This window comes from Myotis myotis, unplaced genomic scaffold, assembly GCF_014108235.1.
Source record: "Myotis myotis isolate mMyoMyo1 unplaced genomic scaffold, mMyoMyo1.p scaffold_m19_p_3, whole genome shotgun sequence".
Lineage (NCBI taxonomy): Eukaryota > Metazoa > Chordata > Mammalia > Chiroptera > Vespertilionidae > Myotis > Myotis myotis.
Genome location: NW_023416335.1, coordinates 187,148,468 through 187,170,488, shown reverse-complemented (window position 1 = coordinate 187,170,488; position 22,021 = coordinate 187,148,468). Strand labels below are relative to the sequence as shown.

General features: G+C 39.8%; 1 protein-coding gene across 1 annotated transcript in view; it reads left to right on the top strand.

Annotated features, from left to right (window-relative positions):
- Positions 1–22,021, top strand: part of LOC118650026 (activating transcription factor 7 interacting protein) — a 120,694-nt gene that overhangs the window by 34,968 nt on the left and 63,705 nt on the right. The window lies entirely within an intron of this gene.

The following is a 22,021-nucleotide window of genomic DNA, read 5'->3' as shown; positions in this document are numbered from 1 at the left end:
TTTATTAAGTCAATTGTTATGCCATTAACAATGACATGGCTAATCATAATGTCTCCCATTTTTCAGGAGAATAGGTTCACAGTTTTAATTTCAACATTAGAAAGATGATAAATTTAATAGAGAAATATAATAAATACCTGTAAATACAAAATAAGGTTCCTCATCTCAATTTGTGAACCTATGCTAAGAGCTTGGTGACTTACTGCATTTCCCTCCCTCTCCATTCTTTTCTTCTTTTTTAAATTCTGGAGGCGCTAGACTCAGTTAAATATTTTCATGTGGCAGAAAGCCAGATTTCCAATAGCCCTGAACTCAGCATGTTGCTGTTGCTTAGCAACTACTTGTGAAGTCTTGTAGATATAACTGAATTATAAATAGAGTTATGAACAGAAGTGCAGTTGAAATTGAGATTGGAAAGAAAGGCATACTCTTATTTTCCCCTTCCATTTGAATTTGAGTGATTCTTCATGCACAGTCAGTTTTCAGAACTCTGGCTCACCAAAATTGGGAATAAGTACTAACCCGATCAGGAAGACAGTAAGGTATCTGTAAAGGTCTTGTTTGTAATTACGCATGTGTTTTTTATTATTAGGATTAAACAGTCTACAGTATATTGGAGAGATGTCAGTTAATAGAACTGTCAGGAAATAGAGAACTTTTGATTTTCATGGTCATTCATGTAGAAAGATATCCATATATTGCATTACTGTTTATATATCTCTTCCACAGTTATATTAATGTCTACATGCAGAAACACTTTTTGTGTTTTTTTTTTGAAAGAGTGTAAGAGAGAGGAAAAGACAGAGAGAAACATTGATGTGAGAGAAACACATAGATTGGTTGCCTCCTTCATGAGCCCCGACCAGGGCCCCGGCTGTGGAAGAGCCTGCAACCAAGGTACATGCCCTTGACCGGAATTGAACCTGGGACTCTTTGGTCTACAGGCCGACACTCTATCCACTGAGCTAAAGCGGCTAGGGCTGCAGAAACACTTTAATGTTAGTTTATGTTTTTTGTACTTTCGATCACATTGTTTTTTAGAGTGACTTAAAAATTATGCTATAATTGTGACCTACATGGCATTTGATAAATATGGAATACATGAACACACCAACCTGTCTTCACCATTTCTCAGTAGAGCAATGGAATTTATTAAAATTTTATATAAGGCTTAAAACTTAAAGGATCCTTTCAGGTCTTCTAATAAAATTTCCATTTATTCCAGATGGAAAACTTTAGACCTAAAGCTGTTAAGTGATGTGCCTAAACTGTGTTTTTTCTGCAGTAATCTGTTACTGATGCTTATTTAGCAGCTCTTTAGTTTTCGCACTTACATTTCATCAGTTTACACAAGATTTAATTGTATTCTATGATTTATAATGAAAATGTACAACTGAATTCATTAACAAGTACAACTAATATGAATAGTTTAGATGAGGGCAGAGAAACATGAGAAGTCAGTGTATTTGTGATTATTAGTCAATTAAAATGGGTAGAGAGTATTGGCTCATTGGGACAGCAGTTAAGAGAGTTTCCAAAGTGTAGTGTTATTGGCTCAGATCTCTGCAGATAATTTTTAGATTCTAAAAAGATGAAAGAAACGGAGTGATAATTCTTGGTTTTGGATATTGGAACTCTGTATTTTCTTTTTTTTTTTTTTAATTAAATCTTTATTGTTCAGATTATTACATTTGTTCCTCTTTTTTCCCCCCATAACTCCCCTCCTCCCAGTTCCCGCCCCACTCTCCGCCCTCACTCCCCACCCACTGTCCTCATCCATAGGTGCATGATTTTTGTCCAGTCTCTTCCCGCATCTCCCACACCCCTTCCCCCCCAAGAATAGTCAGTCCATTCCCTTTCTATGTCCCTGATTCTATTATGATCACCAGATTATTTGTTCACTTGATTCTTAGATTCACTTGTTGATAGATGCATGTTTGTTGTTCATAATTTGTATCTTTACCTTTTTCTTCTTCTTCCTCTTCTTAAAGAATACCTTTCAGCATTTCATATAATACTGGTTTGGTGGTGATGAACTCCTTTAGCTTTTCCTTATCTGTGAAGCTCTTTATCTGACCTTCAGTTCTGAATGATAGCTTTGCTGGATAAAGTAATCTTGGTTGTAGGTTCTTGGTATTCATCACTTTGAATATTTCTTGCCATTCCCTTCTGGCCTGCAAAGTTTCTTTTGAGAAATCAGCTGACAGTCGTATGGGTATTCCCTTGTAGGTAACTGAGTTTCTTTCTCTTGCTGCTTTTAGGATTTTCTCTTTGTCTTTTGCTCTTGGCATTTTAATTATGATGTGTCTTGGTGTGGTCCTCTTTGGATTCCTTTTGTTTGGGGTTCTCTGCACTTCCTGGACCTGTAAGTCTATTTCTTTCACCAGGTGGGGGAAGTTTTCTGTCATTATTTCTTCAAATAGGTTTTCAATATCTTGCTCTCTCTCATCTTCTGGCACCCCTATAATTCTGATGTTGGTACGCTTGAAGCTGTCCCAGAGGCTCCTTACACTATCTTCGTATTTTCGGATTCTTTTTTCATTTTGCTTTTCCAGTTGGGTGTTTTTTGCTTCTTCGTATTTCAAATCTTTGACTTGATTCTTGCGCTCCTCTGGTCTGCTGTTGGGTGTCTGTACAATATTCTTTATTTCAGTCAGTGTATGCTTAATTTCTAGTTGGTTCTTTATCACAATATCGAGGGTCTCATTAGATTTCTTGAGGATCTCACTACATTTATCGGCGGTCTCACCAGTCTTTTCGAGGGCCTTACTAAGTTTATCGGCAGCTTCTAGACAGTTCTTGAGAGACCTTAAAAGTGTGGTTTTGAGCTCTATATCTTCCATTTCTGACATTTGCGTCCTGTTTCTTTGTCTCCGCATTTTTTTATCTTTTCTTGGTGCACCCCCTAGTGGTCTTTGTGCGAAGTCTTGTTGTAGTTAAGCCTTGATTGTTGTCGGCAATAGTGGGGGTGATTTGACCTCCAGGCTAACTGGCTATGAGAGTCAGCTGTGTCTGCAGTGGGAGAGCTTCTGTGCTGGATCTCTAGGGCCGTGCTAATCTAGCGTTTGCCTGAGGCTATCCGGCAAATGGCTCTGCGCAGGGCTTGGGCGGGGCGGGTCCCCGGGGATCTACAGGGCGGGATGGAGCGAGCAGTTATGGCTGCTCTCAGTTCCGTCCCTAGGGGCTCTGCATCACAGAGTCCCAGCAACCGCTGCAAACCTCAGAGAGAAAGCTGCCTTCGAGTTCTGACTGAAGCCAGACAGTCCCCCTTCTCTCATTTGAGTCTGGGTCATAGAGACTTGTCCGGATCTGGAGCTCAGAGTCTGAAACTCCCTCCCAGTTGAAAACAACAACCATGCCCTCCGCCGCCAGCCCGCTCCGTGCGCACTCCGAACCTGAGTATTTCACTTTAGCACTGCGCCTCCTCTGAGTCTGGGTATGATATTCTCTTTCCTCCTAGTTCTAGAATTTCCACTCAGCCAGCCTTCCTATGGTTCTGGATGATGTCCGTTCCGTCTTTTAGGTGTACCCTTGAATTGGTTGTTCGAGGCAGCAATCTCCAGCGTTAACCTATGCCGCCATCTTGGTTTTCTCCGAACTCTGTATTTTCTTAACATACATCACCAACCTGTGAAACTAAAATCTTTTTAGGGACATTTGCCAGAAACAAGTAGATTGTATTCTCATGTATTGTTTGCCCAGAAAATTTTAGAATGGGAATGTAATTTTTCTCCTTTTGCTCCCTGGGGAAATACTGGTCCATAAGTTCCAACTGAAGAAAGATATAGATCTATAAATAGGATTAGCTCAGAAAGTTGTGGCAAGTATAATTTTAATTAGATCTACAAGGAGGGATAACATACCAGCAGTATTTCTTTGCTACAGAAGAGGAAAATAATAGGTACAAAGAGGAATTTGAGTTTCCTCCAGGGTAAGAAAGAAGATTAAGGTTCTTCCTTTAGTTATATTTGTTACTAAAATTAGACTTCTGTACACATAGGCTAGGGCCATGGAACATCTGGCTCTCAGCTGCATTTTGAACTCTGTGGGTTCTTGGCAGAAGGGGTTGAAGAAACAAGAGAATGGAGAGATGGAGTGTGAAGTTTCTGGAACTACTGAAACTTTTACAGGGTATTTTATCTGCTGTACTAATTGTTAATATGAAGGTGCCATTGATTATTCAGTCCACCCAAAATTCAGATGTGTGACTACTTGAAATAATGTTTTGCAGATATTGCACTTTTTCTGTTTTCTTAAAATAAAACTGGGCAGTATAAGTAAAAATTAAAAAGTATATAACTGCTTTAAATAATACGTAAGAAAATATAAAATGCTGAGATTTATATTTAAAGTGATATTTGATTTACACATCTGGAATTAAAAAATAATTTTTCCTACTTATACTGCATTGTTAATAAAATTTGACCCATTAGTTATATTCTTCACCACTAATTGTAACTTGGATTAGTTCATATTACTTTCCTATCTGATAAATAATAGTATATTTGTTCTGATAAGTAAAGATCTATGTGTATAAGATTTAAATTACCTTAAAGATGTAAATACAATTGTAGTTAGAGTCTGGATATCCAAGTCACATATGAATACAACATTAATAAACTAAGACAATAAGCAAAGTTACTTTTCATCCAGACCAGTGTTTAAAGTGACAGTATATTTCAAAATGCTTGGTTAAACTTAATTTTAGAATCTAGCTATCCTTAAATATTGATTAAAATATTATTACATGGTAGATTGCTTACTTGATTTTTCTCCATCCTTCACTGGAACTCTTTTTGTTACTTAAAACTATCTGCATTTCTATGTGTATCAAAGGCATTGTTTATAAGCTTTTTTCATGATTAAAATAAGTCCTTTATATATAATTTTCATAATTAAGTTTTTAAACTTTCCTAGTATTGAATATGTGAATTCATTTTGTATTTTGGATAACAGTGGCCAAAAAAAATCTTAAAATTAATTTACAATTTCATTAAAACACATTGATGAACGTTGATATAAGAAATGCATAGACCATGCACTTTAATAAATAACTTTGTTTTAACGTGACTTGACTGTCTAGCCTTTTATTTTAGAAGCTATTATTTAAATTCTTTAAAAAATATATATTTTTTAATCCTCACCTGAGGATATTTTTTCCATTGATTTTTAGAGAGAATGAAAGAGAGAGGGAAAGACAGAGAGAAACATTGATGTGAGAGAAATACATCAACTGGTTGCTTCCTGCACGTGCCCTGACCAGGTCAGGAACCGGGGAGGATCCTATAACCAAGGTATGTGTCCTTGTTTGGAATCGAGCCTGGGACCCTTTGTCTGCAGGCTGACACTCTATCCACTGAGCCAAACTGGCTAGGGCTAAATTCTTGAAATTAAAAGTTTTTTTTTCCTATCCTTCTTTTCTCCCCCTGATTTGGTCATTTCTTACTGGCCCATAACCTTCATAGTTATTACATTAGCCTGTACATTGTTTGCCTCAATAATTTGTTTCCCTCACTGACAGGAGTTATTTTAATTTGAGAAAATAATTATTGAGTGCCTACTATATGGAAGACACTACTATATGTTGGAATAGCTTCGTATTAAAAATGAGTAAAGCATAATTCTCACCCTATTTAAAGATCTGCTGTTATTTAATCTTTTTATTTTTAATACATAGCAAACAATCTCTTACATGTAACTCAGATTCCCAAATAATTGCAGGGGAAATGTGCTAGAAAACAAATGCAATCTGTTCAGATTTTGAGAGACTTCAGATATTAGAGATACTAGAAGTGTGATTAAAGTACCTCATTATTTTCCCGAAAAAAGAAAAACACTTAAATATTTTTGTACACACACACATATCCTATGTAATAAAAGGGTAATATAAAAATTGACCCTAATGGCGGAATGAGCAGAAAGACCACTTGACCAGTCACTATGAGGCGCACTGACCACCTCTTGGTTTCTTTCCCTGGCCGGCAGGCTCCGATTGTACTATGGCGAAAGGGGAACCGGGGGTGGGTAGTGGTAGGGGGCGGAGCTGGCTGCAGGCAGCCGGCGAATTTCGTGCGCCGGGCCTCTAGTGCACATATAAAATAATATGGACCATGGTATGTAACTTGAAAGTACCTATTTATTTAGCTTAGCATTAATTTTCTTTAATTGCCACTTAGGAAAGTTTAAGTTAATATTTTAGATGATGAAATGTAAAGCACATATTTTTCCCCCTAAGAAAATAGTGTTTTTGTGGATAGCTTTGCTCTTATAGTCACATCTGTTCTGGGATTCATACTAGCATATTGTTTCTATTTTTAGGCTGTTGCCAGGCAGATTTAAAACTTCTCCTCTTATGGTTGCCCAATTTCTAGCTTTCTGATTGGCTATAAGAGCTTGTTTTCTTTGGCCAACCACAGTGACTATGCAAATTGTCTTTCAGTTTCTGTTGCTGTGAGAGAACAGATAAGATGGCTGCAGGGGGCTCCATCTGGGGTATGTTTATTATTTTAAAGAAGATTTTTATTATTATGTAGTTATAAGCAAAAGTAGATTTCTTTCAAAATGGTTTTATTTTTTGAAATATAAAATCAAACTAAAGTTTTATAAAAGCTGAAAAATGAGTCTTATGTCATATTTGATTAATTTTAATGGTGTGCAATACATATTATGTACATGTGGGCATACATTGTTACCTTTTTTAGTAAATAAGCATCCTGACTCCCCAAAGAGAGGTTGTCCTTTGTGTGTAAACTTACTGTATGTGAACATGCCAGCATGTTTGTTTACAATTTTGTTGAAAATATTCTAGATTACTACCTTTGTTTTCTAAAAGAATCAGTTTTCTCATTTAAGAATTATGTTAGTTATTTATGTATAATTCATCATTTTTTTAATGAATATTTACTAAGTATATACTATGTGCCACACTGTGTAGCTCATTAACAGAATACTTATTATTTTTTTGGTAAATGACCTCTGAAGCACATTATAATGATATCAACATATTTTAAGGTGTTTTATGAAAACAAAACTTTAGATACTTAATGTATTAATCTTATAATAGGTACGTGATGAGATGTGCCAAAGTGTTTGATTAAGCAATACATAAATATAAGTATTAAAGTCCATTTATGGTAATTATTTCTAAAGAGATACATCTAAAGTACTAGCAAATGTGGTATATGGTGGCCACATACATCATATGAAGCAATATTGTAAAATGTGACTAAGCCTTATGTAACTCCAGAAAGTTTAGTGAGTTTATCTCATTTTAAAATAAATTTATCAACATTAATTACATAGGAAGCCTTTGGTTACAGTACCAGTTTATAATAGAAGAGAATGCTTCTATTTCACTTAAGATTGTCTAGTGCTTCTGGTAAAAAATAGTTATTTCCATTTTTTGTTTGTAGAAGATGTTGTTAATATATGGGTACATGGAGGGTTCATCTGTACCATTGCTCAGTGCTGTTTTTTGGTTGATAAAATTTGTTGTGTGTGTGTGTTTTAAATCCTCACCTGAGTATATTTTTTTCTATTGATTTTTAGACAGAGTGGAAGGTAGAGAAGAGACACAGAGAGAGAAACATTGATTGGTTGCCTCCTGCATGCACCCTGACCCCAACCTGACCAGGGATCGAGCCTGCAACCAAGGACATGCTCTTGACCGAAATTGAATCTGGGACCCTTCAGTCTGAGGGCTGATGCTCCAACCACTGAGAAAACTGGCTAGGACTGTTGTGTTCATTTATGTGTATCTCATGCTCATTGCTACCCTCACATGAGATAAGCATATTATAGAATTATGTCCCATTTAGGACAGGAGAAATGAGGAACTGTTTCATCTAAGATGAGCACATAGAAAACAATGCTGCTGTTATTTTATATGTATTCCTTTCATCACCATGAAAGCACAGGTGTACCTGTTGGCCTAGAAATGTAAACTCCCTAAAATATGAACTATTACTTGGCTCTCTGTGTATAGTTGTTTTGTCCATGTCAGAAGTGTGATCCAGTAAAGGGAGGTTAGGTTAAAAACAATTGAAAAGCAAAAAATACTCAACTGTTTTTCTGCTATTACTTAAAAAAACAAAAACAAACTCCAAACAAGGTATTGAGATACTATACAACTCACCTGTTTAAAGTGTACAATTCAGTAGGTTTTAAAGATTATTTATTCATTTATTTACTTTAGTGGTTTATAAAAAATATTCAGTTGTTCATCACTACAGCTAACTTTAGAACACTAGAGGCCTAATGCACGAAAATTTGTGCAAGAGTAGGCCTTCCTTCCCCCGGCTGCCAGCACCGGCTTCCCTCCGGCACCTGGGACCCAGGCTTCCCTCCTCCAGCCTCCCACAGGTACCCGGACCCAGGCTGGCTTCCCTCTGGCCCCAGTTTTATCAGGAAGGATGTCCAGAATGACACCTGGAAAACATTCGGCCTAATTAGCATATTACCCTTTTATTATTATAGACTAGAGGCCCGGTGCACAAAAATTTGTGCACTCGGGGGGTAGGGGGGGGTCCCTCAGCCTGGCTTGTGCCCTCTCGCAGTCTGGGACCCCTTGGGAGATAATGACCTGCTGGCTTAGGCCTGCTCCCGGGTGGCAGAGGGCAGGCCCAATCCCTAGGTGCAGCCCCTGGTCGGGCTCAGAGCAGGGCCGATTGGGGAGTTGGGGCGCCGCCCCCTGTCATGCACAGAGCAGGGCGGATCGGGAGGTTGCGATGCCACCCCCAGTCATGCTTAGGGTAGGGCCGATTGGGGGTTTGGGGCACCGTCCCCTGTCACACTCAAGGCAGGGTCGATGGGGAGGTTGAGGCGCCACCCTCTGTCACGCACAGAGCAGGGCGGATCAGGGGGTTGGGGCACCGCCCTCTATCACCCACAGAGCAGGGCCGATCAGGGGGTTGGGGTGCCGCCACTCTCACACTCAGGGCAGGGCCGATGGGGAGGTAATGGTTCTACCCTGTCACACACAGAGCAGGGCCCGTGGGGGGGGAGGGGGTTGGGGCGCCGCACCCTGTCACACACAGAGCCGCAGGGTGATCAGAGGTTGGGGAGCTCCCCCGTATCAGGCACAGAGCAGGGCTGATCAGGAGGTTGGGGCGCCTTCCCCTGTCATGAACAGAGCAGGGCGGATAGGGAGGTTGTGGCCCCACCCGCTGTCACACACAGAGCCGCAGGGCGATCAGGGGGTTTGGGCGCTGCCCCCTGTCACGCTGATCCCGGTGCCAGGAGGCCTCTCGGCTCCGCTGATCCCGGTGCTGGGAGGCATATTACCCTTTTACTATATAGAATAGAGGCCTGGTGCATGGGTGGGGCTGGCTGGTTTGCCCTGAAGGGTGTCCTGGATCAGGGTGGGGGTCCCCACTGGGGTGCCTGATCAGCCTGGGTGAGGGGCTGATGGCTGTTTGCAGCTGGTCACCCACCATTCAGGGTGGGGGTCCCCACTGGGGTGCTTGGCCAGCCAGGGTGAGGGGATGATGGCTGTTTGCAGCTGGTCACACACCCTTCAGGGTGGGGGTCCCCACTGGGGTGCCTGGCCAGCCTGGGTGAGGGGCTGAGGGCTGTTTGCAGCTGGTCACACACCCTTCAGGGTGGGGGTCCCCACTTGGGTGCCTGGCTAGTCTGGGTGAGGGGCTGAGGGCTGTTTTCAGATTGGCGGGTGACGGAAGCTCCCAACCGCTCCTTTTTTTCTTAATTCTGGGCCAGCTTTATCTCTGAGGCTCCAGCTCTTAGGCCTCCGCTGCTGAAAGTAGGTATCTGGTTTGTTTCGGTTCGAAACAATGTATAACTCCAGCTCTGACTCCAGCTCTGAGATCCCAGCTCACTGAAAGCTGGTTTCTGGGGTTTTTTTTTTTTAGCTTCTCTATTTGTTAAAATGTTTCAAACTGCAGGCTCAGAGGCCTGGAAGGCAGGCGGGGAACATTGGTTTCCTCCGTCACTGAAGCAAGCAAGCCTCATGTTAGTTTCAAGCTGCCTGGCTGCCGGCGCCATCTTGGCTGACAGTTAATTTGCATATCGCCCTGATTAGCCAATGGGAAGGGTAGCGGACGTACGCCAATTACCATGTTTCTCTTTTATTAGATTAGACTAGAGGCCTGTTGCAGGAAGATTCCTGCAAGAATAGGGCTTCCTGAGGCCAGAGCAAAGCAGAGAAGGGAGCGATGCCGGCCGCCTTCTCCGCCACCTTGCCTCCCTCCGTCCCTTCGCCGCTGCCTCTCTCCCTGCTGTCTCCCTCCCTTCTCCGCCGCTTCGCTCCCTACCATCTCCGCTGCCTCTCTTCCTCCCATGTCCACCACTTCGCTTCCTCCCGTCTCCGCTGCCTCACTCCCTCTGTGTCTGCTGCCTCAGCTCCGTTCCCTTCTTCGCCACTTCGCTCCCTTCTGCAGTGCTTGGCTTCCTTCTATGCTGTCTTCAGTCTTCACTCCATGCCTGCGTATGCAAATTAACCACCATCTTTGTTGGGTTAATTTGCATATCACTCTGATTGGCTGGTGGGCATAGTGGAGGGACAGTCAATTTGCATGTTTCCTTTTATTAGTGTAGATTTTTATTTAGCCTATAAAGAAACCCTGTACCCTTTAGCAGCTACTCTCCATTTCTTCTCCAGCCCTCCAATTTAGGGCCTTCACTAATCTGCTTTCTGTTTCTATAGATTTGCTTTAGCAATTATATTAAATTATTTTCAACGAGAGAAGAAAATTATGGTGAATATGTAGTTTATTGCTTAACATCATACAGTTTATTGCTGATCAAATAGAACACCCGTTGGTAGCAAAGTTTAAAGGCAGAAATGCATAAGAAAGGGTGCTGGTGCTAATAAAAACAACTTCATGTTGAATGGGGTGTCCTTACTAAGTTAAAATTATTATTTATTTAATGGAATGCATAATAGCAGCATGGCTATTGATGTATTCAGATCACTTGTAAAGTTAAATTTATATAAATTGTCACTTAAATGAGAAAAGAAAATGCCTTGATATAGTGTCTGATATATAATTGCCCCTTGATAAGCATCAGATAAAAACATGGCCTTCTGTTACTTCACTCATTGTCAGCCAAGGTGGTATTGGCTTTTGGTAAGTAGGACAAACTAGATGGTAGGGCCTTGATGAATAACTAATTTTTCTAAGAAGATGTAATTTGATAAATGTATTTTAAAATTGCATTTTAAAAAATATGGTCAGTTTTAATTTGTTTGTATAACAGCATGATACCCAAAATACACCTGGAAAAGTGATTTTAAGGTATCTTGAAATTTTTCATGTAGATTACCATCGTATTTCTCAAAACAAAGCAGTGAATACAACAAATTAACATAGTGACCATTCTGGTTTTGATGTAACCAAAATTTCAAGAGCATGATTTACTCCTGCTTTGTCCAGGGAATTGTTGGTAAAGCAGACTCATTTCCTTCATTGTAAATTTTAAAAAATTTAGTTAGGGGATATTTCATTCCACATTTTGATACCCAGATAATATTATTAGATTGATGACAGATTATTCGGTTATTTGAAGTGTCATGATCACTGAGTACTGAATTCGTTAGTGCCCTGGGTCCTCAAGTAAATATTGCCAGTGCTTTGTGATTGGGAGAGAGGACATCTAGAAAGCAAAAGAATCAGCATATGAAACAGAAGTAGTGAAAGTAGTGATAATGTTTTATGAATAGTTTTGGAAAAATAAGTATTAATAGGTGATGAGATATCCAGTGTTTAAGATAAAAATTTTGAAAGTCTATGTATGAAATTTGAGTAGATAAGTATCAAAGTGGATGAAACATTGTATTATCAGGTTCAATAGTCTCACTAATGAGCAGTAAGCAGTAATCAGGTTATTAACATTTATTGTGCAATACACTGATTATTCTTCATGATTTTATTTTCAGGATTGTTGTGAAATACTTAAAATTTAGGGATGCAAAATAAAATCACACAGTTCTCAACCTGAGCAATTAAAAGTCTAGTAGCAGAGTTGTATTTCTAAGAGTATAGAAATCAGCATAAAGTGATTATTTATGAATAGGCCATGATTAGTCAGGTCTATTGACTAATATTTATTTAAGCCATTTAAGGAAAACTCAAAATTTAAATAAAATTATTTTTAGTACCCCTTTTAGAATAATGTTATATTAATGTCAGTTAACAATGTGAATGCAATTGGAGTGCTGTGTCAAAGATAGAAGTGTCAAATTCATTTAAATGGTTTTGCTTAACATTTTGTAAGTTTTTGCTAAGTTTTATTTTTAAATGTACTTCACCAGGTATCCATAACTTTGAGTTAATATAGTGTTTGATGTTTGTGCGTTTTGAACCAACAGTCCTGGCACTCCCTATTGTTTTGTCGGTTAAGCTGTTTGGAAAGCAGTTGTATAGACCCTTGTTTATTTAATCAGGAAAATCCTGCTTTAGAGCGTTATTCAGACAATGAACTGAGGGTATGTTACAAATATGTTTCAGTTTCATTGTTCACGTACGTTTTCACATTTCATAATATTTGGATTCTTGATAAAGCACTTGCCCGCATCTGCTTCCCCTGTTGCTGGGCAAGGTTCTGCTGCATGTATTTGATTGGTTTTAGGCAACTACTGCTTTGAGCCAATCAGACAGTGAATTTCATGTCTCTCAGGACTGAAGCATTCAAGCAGCTGCTGATTTATTTTGCCTATGGGGAGATTAAATAAACTAAGAGTATGGCTGCAGCAAGTTCCCTCTTGGGTATGTTTTGAAAAATGACAAGGTTCATCTGTAACAGAAGGAGAAAAAATGAGATTTAAAAAACTTGTTTATTAAGAAAATTTGATAGGTAGTGAAGTTGAGAAAATATTTTCTTTGAATGGATTTCCTATTTTTATTCTACAGTTGTGCTTTTAAAGGAATGTAGAATTTTGTAATAAAGAAAAAATTCACTCAATTTACATGAATGTTTACTCTCTAATCTACACCTTTGCTTTATTGCTTTCAAAGGGGAGAGCTCGTATAACCTTTTTGCAACCTGCTGTGAAAAGGCAGTTAAGGAGAAAAGGATGTAGTAATTGTACTTACAATACAATATAGGTTGTTAAGAAATAGATATCCATAGTTCAGTAGACAACAATACATTATATTGCTATCCATAATAAACCTTTGGGTCCAGAATACTATTGATTTTTGGAATTGACAATCTTTAACAATAGCAATAGGTGGGTATGAAAACAATCTTGTGTTATTTAGGTTTAAGGGTTCGCTGGATTTTTAGTTATAAATGTTTTATAAATAATAGTGACTGGATTTTTTAAAAGAAATTTACATTTGAATTTTGCAGATTCTAACCTGTTGTGTAAAAAAGTATGTTCTTGTTATATATGTCCATGCTTGACTCATTCCCCAGGTAGGGAATTGATTTGTATTTCTGGAAACATGCCTGGACATTTAAATGAAGATAAATTAAAATAGCATTAAAGGTGTAAATCTTATTTACGTATAGGGTATGTTTAATGTTTTTTATATGTATTTAGGATTTTATGCAGTTATGTTCTAGATTACTTATATCAGACAAAGAAAAAGAACCTTACCGAAATATTGCAGGTCCAGGTTTCAACTATGTTTCTCTGACCTTATTGTCTGTCTCCTGTTGCTGGGCAGGAATCAGAATGCTGGTTACTGATTGGCTGAATTAGTGAGCAGCTCTTGAACAGCCACTTAAATTTTTGAGCTTTCTGAGCAGGCAGATTGTAGGCTAAGACAGAACAGCTTTTGGAAAGACTTCTCTTTCTTGTTTCATAGCTGTGATCTCTTTGCTAGAAAGTACAGTGAAAGGAGTGGGTGGAGGGGGATGAAGCAGAGAAGAAAATAATGTTTTCACTTAAAGAAGAAGAGGCTCATTGGGCTTTCCTTAAAAATAATTTATCCTAAAATTGAAAAATAATTCCAAGACATAGAGACTTATTTGCAGGTAACACACCTTTCTTGGTTATTTAAATATAAATTCCTTTGGTAAAGGTGAAACTTTTGTTAATGCTGTACAAAAATATTTTATTAGTAATAATATTTCCCCAGAGTTCTTGAATCTAAATATATAAAGACTTAAAAAACATTTTTAAAAACTATTTTCTTTATGAAAATATATTTACCTTAAAAATATTTTTTTGACTCTCTTCCTCATAAAAGAATGTTTTCAGCAGAAAGTTCATCACATTTTACACATTTATATCTAGATATGGCAGACATTTTGTACTGTAAAATATAAATGCTTTTTTTGGGGAAAATGAATTACAGGCATGTGAGAACTTCATGGTTGTAGTGTTGCCACCTAAAAAAGGTAGTATTTCTTTTGTAGAATAGTTTTGTGAATGGCATCTGTTACAGATGACGGTACTTAAAATGATCCTTAAAAATGTTTTGTTCTGGTAATACAGCCATGGAAACTTATTTGCAGATAACACACCCTTTTCTAGTGTGTGTCTTTCTTAAATATATTTTGCTTATGCAAAATAGATTTTTAAAAACATGCTGATTGGTTTGCATGGATATGGCTGAACTAGTTTGAACTGGTTGTTCATGCTACTTCCTTATTGCTTTGTCTGTTTTTCATTGTACTTAGAACCCATGAAGTATCTGGTAAATGGCTGTAGTGTGCTCCCTTGTGGGTATAGATGGTAGTTATTCTGTAATTCTTTGTACAGTACTTTATTATTTCTGAATTGAATGGCAATTTTGTAGATAAAACCAGCTTGCTTGTATTGTATTTATTTTTATTAAATGTTATTTGGTGGTGGCAGTTTATTAAATGTTATTTGGGGCTGATGTTTGCATGTTGGATTTTCTAATTAATATATAAAATAAAAATATTGAAGAGAAATTTGTCTCAGGTTGTCTAGTTTATGCCTTAAAACATTCTGAATATACATAGACAATTATGATAGCATTTTTTGAATTGCTTACATCATTCTAAGTGCTTAATGTATAGAATCTCATTTAATTATCACCACAACTTCTGTTGCAGGTACAGATATTTCCTTTTTTAAAAAAATATATTTTATTAATTTTTTGCAGAGAGGAAGGGATAGAGAGTTAGAAACATCGATGAGAGAGAAATATTGATCAGCTGCCTTCTGCACACCTACTGGGGAGGTGTGCCTGCAACCAGGGTACATGCCCTTAACCAGAATCGAACCTGGGACCTTTCAGTCCACAGGTTGACGCTCTATCCACTGAGCCAAACCGGTTAGGACTGACACTCCCTTTTTAAGGTATCTGAAACTAAAAATGGAAATGTTAGGTAACTTACCCTATGTCACATAAGTACATGGGAGAACTGGAGTTCAAATCCATGTTTCTGTCTATAGAACCTGTTATTAATGGAGTTACTAAAAATTATGAAAATATACTTTTTTAGAGGAATGCTTGCTTTTAATGCAACTAGTAATAACTGCCAACTATTCCTATAACAGCTGAGAAATGTGGATATTATGAGGTCAAAGTCCAAAAGAATTGCCGTTTAGTATTTGAAAATATTTAAAGGATAATTTTACTTCTATTTAAATGTATTTCTTTTGTATCTTTGGAGTCAGCAGAGAAAAGTGACTACAAAATTTGCATTGTATCATCTTTACAGAAAAATTTTCAGTTAGCATGAGTTTGGAATGGATGGGGGGAAACTTGAAATTTAAATTTTAGACTGCAATTAATAATCCTTAAAATAGTGCCTATAATAATTTTGCGTTGAAGTTTCTGCTTGGTTGTAAGATACTTTTTAAAAAATAGTTTTACTCAGTTCCATAATTTAAATTAAAAGGCTAGCAAGCTAAGAAATATATAAGTAATTTTCTTTTTAAAAAATATAGTTTATTGATTTTTTTTACAGAGAGGAAGGGAGAGGGATAGAGAGTTGAAAACCTTGATGAGAGCTGTGCAATCAGCTGCCTCTTGCACACGGGGCCCCCATTGGGGATGTTGCCTGCAACCAAGGTACATGCCCTTGACCGGAATCGAACCTGGGACCTTTCAGTCCGCAGGCTGATGCTTCATCCACTGAGCCAAACCGGTCAGGGCAGTAATTTTCTTAACTTGACAGAATAGATGCATAATGTATCACAATCTAGAAGTACTATGACAAGTGGTAGATTCTCAAGCTGTACTGACCTCCAGCGCTAGGCCATTGTTTGATGACTTGCAGCTAAAGGGAACAATGGAATACTGGGAACATACCTATAATTGAACAAGTTGAGTTTATTATTTGTTGCAGTGACAGAGAATGCTTACCAGGGGAAACTGTGAGGCACATTAGTAAGAGGGTGTTAGAAGAAATTCTAGTATAGGATTTGGTCATAGATTGGGTTATTTTGGGGAAGGTTTGAGGAACTAGAACCTCACTCTGTATTGGGTGCTGTCAGAATGTGGGGGCTATTCTATGCTTGGATATCTCAATAAGTCTTATCTATAGTGAGGACAGACTACAGTGAGGATAAAGCTGCAATTGATGAAGTAGCTATTACTTGTTTTTTAGAGAGGGAGATGGTTGATATTTTTTGGGTTGCATTGTGACCTTACCTAATTTGAATGTAGGGAGGGTTTTATGTCCAACAGGAGAACAATATGACTTAGTCATAAGCATCAAGTCAGTGTATAGTAACATTAAGGCTTGCCTGTGAGCCTCAGATAAGTTCCGATACCTCAGAGGCTGCTTTATTCCCTTCTCCAGCCAAGGCAAGTGTTCCTACCATCATTCCTACTGGGTAGTAGAATGTGAAAGTGTTATTCTTGCTCCTTGTACATTTTAGTCCTTAAAGGACTTTTGTTTTATTCCACTATAGACTGGTGACTGTCTTTCTCTGGGACCAAATCTGTTGCCCTCTTTTGCTTGCCTTACTGAACTGGCCAGAAATGCTGAGAAAGAGCATCCTTGTCTTGGTTCTGATCATATTTCACAATTAAGTATGATTTCTGTAGTTTTTTTTTTTTTAACAGATATCCTTTATTATATTTGAGTTGTTTCCTTCTATTAAGTTTCCTGAGAGTTTTAATTATGAGTCAGTGTTGAATTTTGTCAAATGAATGAATATTCTCTATCTGTTGAGATCTTTTGTTTATTTCACACTCTATTCTGTTTATGTGATGAATCACATTGCTTTTCCCTCCTTCAATAATAGAAATTTAGTGTCTCACAGTTTTGGAGACTAGAAGTGTGAAATCAAGGTGTCAGCAGGGCCATATTCTCTCTGAAGGAGCTAAGGAAGGATCTGTTCCAGACCTTTCTTCTAGTTGTGGCTTGTGACAGCCTAACTCTAATCATCACATGGTGTTCTTGCTTTGTGTGTGTCTCTGTACCAGTCCTATTGGATTAGAACCCATTGTAATGACATTATTTTAATTTGATTATCTCTGCAAAGACCCTATCCCAAATAAGGACACATTCTGAGGTATTAGGCCCTAGGGCTCTAATTTTTATCAAGTGAACACCTGGTTGGGCCTGAAAAAGAAAGCCATAATACTTTATGACTCACTTGTAATCTGTACTGCTTGATTTTTGAATATGAAACTAACCTTATATTTTTTAATGAGCTTCACAGGGTCATAATGTGTTACTTTTTAAAGGAATATACTTCTAAATAACTCACCGATGAAAGAAGTTACAATAGAAATTAGAATATACTGTAACGGAACAACAATGAAAATATAACACATCCAAATGTGGTATGTAGCTAAAGCAGTGCTTAGGGGGCAATTTATAGCTTTACATACATACTTTAAAAAAAGGAATGATCGAAAAGTAATGGTTAATGTTTAACCTGTTGAGGAACTGCCAGACTGTTTTCTAAGACAGCTGCACCATTTTACAACTTTGTGTGAGTTTATCACCATTGTATGAGAGTTCCAATTTGTCCACATCCTGTTTTTCTCTTTAATTATAGTCATTACTAGCAGCCAAGTGCACGGATTTGTGCACTTTGAAAGGCAATTAAATAGAAGAAATATTTTAATATTGCTATTCGCCCTTTCTCTATAATAGAAGTGTCAGAGATGAAAGAAAATTACTAAAATGCATATGAAAATAATATATAAATTGGTTAATAAATAAACAATAGCAACATGATATAACAACAAAGACATGATATAAAAACAAAAACATGATGTAAAAACAACATTGATAAAAACAATGACTGATAAATTGATTAAACTTATTCTATTATCCCCCTATATATGATATTAAGAGTAAAAACACTTTCAGAGTGCTTGACTAATTTACCTTGTGATGAAGTATTTACAACTTTTACTATAATCTCAACAACAACAACTAAATTCATGATCGACAATGACAGATCGAAACACACGTGTGCGATTTGGCACAAGCGAGAGCTTCATATGTATTGTGCATGCACGAGTTAGTGTTTATTTTTAAATTGCCAGTGCGTGTCATATGTAGCGGATGGTTGGACGGATGCACCATTAGTCACTTAGCCTTTTATATATAGACTAGAGGCCTAGTGTATGAAATTTGTGCATGGGTATGGTCCCTAGGCCTGGCCCGCGATTGAAGCACGAGCATCTGGTGTGGAAGGAAAGGTCTCAGCTGACCTCTGGGCTGTGGGCAGCACCTGGGCCTCCGGGTCCCCATGTGCCCCCCTCCACCTGAATCACAGCGCCCGAGTCCCCACGCGGAGATGCGGTGAGTGCGGTCAGACACCGCGGCTGGGGCGCAGTGTGGGCTTCTGGGCCACCCAGCAGTACTGGATGGAAACCAGGCAGGCAGCATACTCTCTTCCGGCCAGCCTCGCAGACCAACTCCTGCATGAACCCATGGGGAGCCCGACCAGCCCCTGTGGTCCCGGGGGCTGTGGCCTGGTTCACTCAGAAGATGGTGTGTGGGGGCGGGCTCCTCGTGGGTGCCCAGCACCTGAGCCATGAAACTTCCCTGGGGGCATGAGCCCTAGTATCCCGGGGAAGGGTAGCAGGGGGAGTGAGAGCGAGCTTGGCAGACATCCCGCATTCTCACCACACCTTCATCCCTGTCACCCCCACCCCCAGGTAGGTGGCAAGAGGTCACAGCCCCCTGCTTGGGCACTACGGGAGGTTGGTCATTGCCACCCACCCCCAGTTCCCTGTCCCAGCCCGGGGCTCAGCCCCGATTGGGCAATCAGGGCCTGCCATCCGCTGTTCATCATCTGTGGGTCGATCAGCTCCCTCAATGCCTGGGAGCCAGGCGGCAGCCCCGCCCCCCACTGCCACTGCTGGTCGCCGTCTGTGGGGCGATTGGGTCCCCGCTCGCACCTACCTTGGCCTGGTGCCGCCTGCTCACCTGCTCCACCATCCTGCTGTGGTCCCACTCTCGTCGGGGCCCTTTGGGGCCAGTAGTGCCTGCACTGCCGCCCGCTGCCAGCATCACGTTGCTGACGCCTGCCATGTTCCATGTCTGTCCCCGGTGGTCAGTGCACGTCATAGTGAGTGGTTGAACTCCCAGTTGAACAATTTGCATATTAGGATTTTATTATATAGGACTAGAGGCCTGGTGCACAAAAATATGTGCACTTGAGGGGGGTCCCTCAGCCCGGCCTGTACCCTCTTGCAATCTGGGACCCTTTGGGGGATGTCCACCTGCTGGCTTAGGCCCGCTCCCCGGGGGATTGGGCCTAAGCTAGCAGTCAGACATCCCTCTGGCAGCCCAGGAGCCCTCGGGGGACCAGGCCTAAGCTGCAGTCAGACATCCTTAGCACTGCTGAGGAGGCAGGAGAGGCTCCCGCCATCACTGCTGTGCTGGCAGCCGTCAGCCTGGCTTGTGGCTGAGCAGAGCTCCCCCTGTGGGAGCACACTGACGACCAGGGGGCAGCTCCTGCATTGAGTGTCTGCCCCCGGTGGTCAGTGTGTGTCCTAGTGACCAGTCATTCCCAGTCATTCTGCTGTTAGGGTCAATTTGCATATTACCCTTTTATTATATGCCTGGTGCATGGGTGGGGGCTGGCTGGTTTGCCCTGAAGGGTGTCCCGGATCAGGGTGGGGGTCCCACTGGGGTGCCTGGCCAGCCTGGGTGAGGGGCTGAGGGCCGTTTTCAGACTGGCCACACCCCTTTCAGGGAGGGGGGTCCTGCTGGGGTACCTGGCCAGCCTGGATGAGTGGCTGATGGTTGTTTGCAGGCTGGCCACAGCCCCTTCAGGGTGAGGGTTCCTGCTGCGGTGCCTGGCCAGCCTGGGTGAGGGCCTGAAGGCTGTTTGCAGGCTTGTCAAGCCCCCCAGCAGGGAACCTCACCCCCTTGAAGGTGTGGCCACCCTGGGTGAGGGGCTGATGGCTGTTTGCAGGCTGGCCACAGCCCCCAGCCACCCAAGCTCCCAGTGGAGGCTGACTGGAAGCAGGTATCTGTGGTTTATTTATCTTCTCTCATTGAAACTTTGTTGCCTTTAACAGAGGCCACAGCCAGCCAGGGCAGGCGGGAAGCTTGGCTTCCTCCATTGCCGAGGCAACCAAGCCTCCTGCTTGCTCCAGCTCCGTGGCTGCCAGCTGCCATCTTGGTTGGGTTAATTTGCATATAGTCGCTCTGATTGCCTGGTGGGCATGGCTTGGGGTGTAGCTAAGGTATGGTCAATTTGCATGTTTCTCTTTTATTAGATTAAATAGTTGTCATTTCTCTGGTGACTAATGATGTTAAGCCTCTTTTAATGTTCCTTATTCTCTATTGCCTTACTGGCTATTTGAGTATCTTTTAGAGCAATGTCGAGTTTTTTGCCCATTTAAAAATTTTTGTTGTTATTCAACTGTAACAGCATTTTATATTTTCTAAATGCAAGTTATCATATCAAATACATTATTTGCAAATATATGATTTGCAGATATTTCCCTCTATTGTATAAGTTGCTTTTTCACTTTCTTAATGGCAGTCTCTTATTGCTATATTTTTAGTTCTGTTAATCTAGATATGCTTGGTTGTAAATACAATCTTATGTGTTTCTTAAGTTTCCCTCCATTGTTCCTTATCTCTATACCTCTTTCCCATTCCCCTATTGTTTTCACTCTCTTACAGTTTTCTTTTTCTTTCTCCGTCTACTTTTTTTACTTCCATCTACTTTCTTAAACTTATATTTACCATCGGACTTTCTAAACCCATTAGCTTACTGAGAATGAAAACTAGAAGTTAGTCAACTTTTTTCTAATACTTCCAGTAATTGATCTTCTGTGGACTGTACCTGTTCTCAATGTTATAATACACAAATCTAATAAATATAAAAATTAATATGCAGCAAGGATTATTTTGCTTTCTATAGATCATTATTTCAAAAGTACATGAAGTGATGCTTGTAAGATCAATTTGCAGTGAGTCTATAATTAGGTAGCTTCTGTTTCAATTAAAAATAATTTATTGTTGAGAGTATTACAGATGTCTCCCTCCCATTGCCCTGCTCAACCTGGTTCTGCCACAGGCCTCACCATCGTATTGTCTCACCACCATATTATTTGTGTCCATAGGTAATGCATTTACATTCTTTGGTTAATCTCCCCCGCCACCTACCCCACCCCACCTCTTTCTCTCTGAGATTTGTCATTCAGTTTCATGTTTCCATGCCTCTGGTTCTATTTTATTAATCAGTTTATTTTTTTAATTTGATTCCTTGTTCGTCTATTTTGACTTTTAGATTCAATTGTTGATAGGTATGTTTTTATTGTTCATATTTTTGTTCTTGTTCTTCTTTCTCCACTTCGTAAAGAATACCTTTCAACATTTCATGAATTACTAGTTTGGTGATGATGAACCCCTTAGCGTTTTCTTGTCTGGGAAGTTCTTTATCTGACCTACAATTCTAAATAATAGATTTGCTGGGTAGAGTAATCTTGGTTGTAGGTCCTTGCTTTTCATCATGTGAATATTTCTTGTCACACCTTTCTGGCCTGCAAAGTTTCTATTGAGAATTCAGTTGACATTCATATGGGTCAGGGGTGGGCAAACTTTTTGACTCGAGGGCCACAATGGGTTCTTAAACTGGACCGGAGGGCCGGAACAAAAGCATGGATGGAGTGTTTGTGTGAACTAATATAAATTCAAAGTAAACATC